The sequence below is a fragment of the Ascidiella aspersa genome, chromosome 5 (genome assembly GCF_963924565.1).
Source record: "Ascidiella aspersa chromosome 5, kaAscAspe10.2, whole genome shotgun sequence".
Classification (NCBI taxonomy): Eukaryota; Metazoa; Chordata; class Ascidiacea; order Phlebobranchia; family Ascidiidae; genus Ascidiella; species Ascidiella aspersa.
Window position 1 is genome coordinate 9,408,095 of NC_139451.1, and position 2,500 is coordinate 9,410,594.

General features: G+C 54.3%; 2 non-coding genes across 2 annotated transcripts in view; both read right to left on the minus strand.

The window, feature by feature from the left end:
• The window catches only part of LOC146142763 (5.8S ribosomal RNA), a 154-nt gene extending 123 nt beyond the window's left edge, over window positions 1-31 (minus strand). Inside the window, exon 1 of the ribosomal RNA XR_014500067.1 lies at window positions 1-31. This exon is cut by the window's left edge and continues 123 nt beyond it. This is a non-coding gene — a ribosomal RNA (5.8S ribosomal RNA).
• Window positions 32-278: 247 nt separating this feature from the next.
• Window positions 279-2,089, minus strand: LOC146142764 (small subunit ribosomal RNA). The gene has a single exon (XR_014500780.1). It is a non-coding gene; the product is annotated as a small subunit ribosomal RNA (ribosomal RNA).
• Window positions 2,090-2,500: the final 411 nt, after the last annotated feature.

The following is a 2,500-nucleotide window of genomic DNA, read 5'->3' on the forward strand; positions in this document are numbered from 1 at the left end:
TCACGAGCCGAGTGATCCACCGCCAAGAGCCATCCACGATTGTTTCGCTCGCACAGTGCCTCGCACTATAGGGTGACAAAATAGACCGCGCCGAGCGGTCGGCCAGGCCGACGCTTGAAGCCGGAGCGCGCGGCACCGCGGCACTCGACGCGCAAACATTACCGGGTGACCGAATCGCCGGCCGGCGCGCCGCTCCTCGCGGGTCGGGCGCCGGGTAGCAAAGACTTTTTCTCTCGCTTGTCCGAGTTTCGCGTTCGCCGAAGCGTTTGCGAGACCGTTAATGATCCTTCCGCAGGTTCACCTACGGAAACCTTGTTACGACTTTTACTTCCTCTAAATGATCAAGTTAGATCGTCTTCTCGGACGCCGGCTCGACCGTTGCCGGCCGCGCCAGGTCCAATCGGAGGACCTCACTAAACCATTCAATCGGTAGTAGCGACGGGCGGTGTGTACAAAGGGCAGGGACGTAATCAACGCGAGCTAATGACTCGCGCTTACTGGGAATTCCTCGTTCAAGGGAAATAATTGCAATTCCCTATCCCTAGCACGACCGGGGTTCAGCGGGTTACCCAGACCGGTCGGCCAAGGCGAGCACATGCTGATCCGGTCAGTGTAGCGCGCGTGCGGCCCCGAACATCTAAGGGCATCACAGACCTGTTATTGCTCAATCTCGTGTGGCTAAACGCCACTAGTCCCTCTAAGAAGTTAGACGCCGACCGATTGGGTCGCGTAACTAGTTAGCAAGCCAGAGTCTCGTTCGTTATCGGAATTAACCAGACAAATCGCTCCACCAACTAAGAACGGCCATGCACCACCACCCACAGAATCAAGAAAGAGCTCTCAATCTGTCAATCCTCACTGTGTCCGGGCCGGGTGAGATTTCCCGTGTTGAGTCAAATTAAGCCGCAGGCTCCACTCCTGGTGGTGCCCTTCCGTCAATTCCTTTAAGTTTCAGCTTTGCAACCATACTTCCCCCGGAACCCAAAGACTTTGGTTTCCCGCAAGCTGCCGGAGAGGTCGTAAAACTAACGCCCCCCGATCGCTAGTTGGCATCGTTTATAGTCAGAACTAGGACGGTATCTGATCGTCTTCGAACCTCTGACTTTCGCTCTTGATTAAAGAAAACATTCTTGGCAAATGCTTTCGCAGTCGTTCGTCTTGCGCCGATCCAAGAATTTCACCTCTAACGGCACAGTACGAATGCCCCCGTCTGTCCCTCTTAATCATTACCTCGCGCTCCGAAAACCAACAAAATAGAACCGAGGTCCTATTCCATTATTCCATGCACCATTATTCAGGCGAATCGCCTGCTTTGAACACTCTAATTTTTTCAAAGTAAACGTTCCGGCCGCCGCCGACACTCAGTCAAGGGCACCGGCGGAGAACCGGAGGTGAGGCCAGGACGGCCAGTACACGCCTTGCGACGGACCGGCCGCCTGCGCCCAAAATCCAACTACGAGCTTTTTAACCGCAACAACTTAAATATACACTTTTGGAGCTGGAATTACCGCGGCTGCTGGCACCAGACTTGCCCTCCAATGGATACTCGTTAAAGGTTTTAAAGTGTACTCATTCCAATTACAGGGCCTCGTTTAGAGTCCTGTATTGTTATTTTTCGTCACTACCTCCCCGCGTCGGGAATGGGTAATTTGCGCGCCTGCTGCCTTCCTTGGATGTGGTAGCCGTTTCTCAGGCTCCCTCTCCGGAATCGAACCCTGATTCTCCGTTACCCGTAAGAACCTCGGTAGGCCAGTACCGTACCGACGAAAGTTGATAGGGCAGACACTTGAATGATCCGTCGCCGGTGCGAGACCGTGCGATCCGCAAAGTTATCCAGAGTCACCAAAGGTTGCGGGCCGAAGCCCGGTCGGTTTTTGGTCTGATAAAAGCACGCCTCCCGCGAGGTCGGCGCTTCACGCATGTATTAGCTCTAGCATTTCCACAGTTAACCACGTAAAACGTACGATCAAATGAACCATAACTGATTTAATGAGCCATTCGCAGTTTCACTGTACGAGAGCTCGTACTTAGACTTGCATGGCTTAATCTTTGAGACAAGCATATGACTACTGGCAGGATCAACCAGGTAGCTACTTTAGCGTAGCCCCGAAAGGCCGACGAAGGAGGCGCCGCTGATGCGGCGCCGTCGCTCGGTCGATGCGAAACCCGAAGGCTTCTCCGTTAAAATTTCGTTCTTTGCTCGGCTGCCCGAACTCAGAAAACCGTCACCGCCCGTCGCACCCGCCGGAGTAAGACTTCGTCGGCAGGCCTTTCGACCGCCACGTCGCCAACACCGGCGCGAGCGCAACGCACGCCAGACAACTTCGCCGAAGCGACCGCTCAGAACCCGACAAACTGACACTCGGCTCTTCGCGCAGCAGCAACATCTGCCCAGCGAGCCAATCGCCTTTTCACCGATTCTTTACTTGTCGAAGCTTGTCAGCTCCCACAAGTATAGCAAAGATGAGTGTTGTCCCTGGGGTCTTCCGTTTGAAATTCT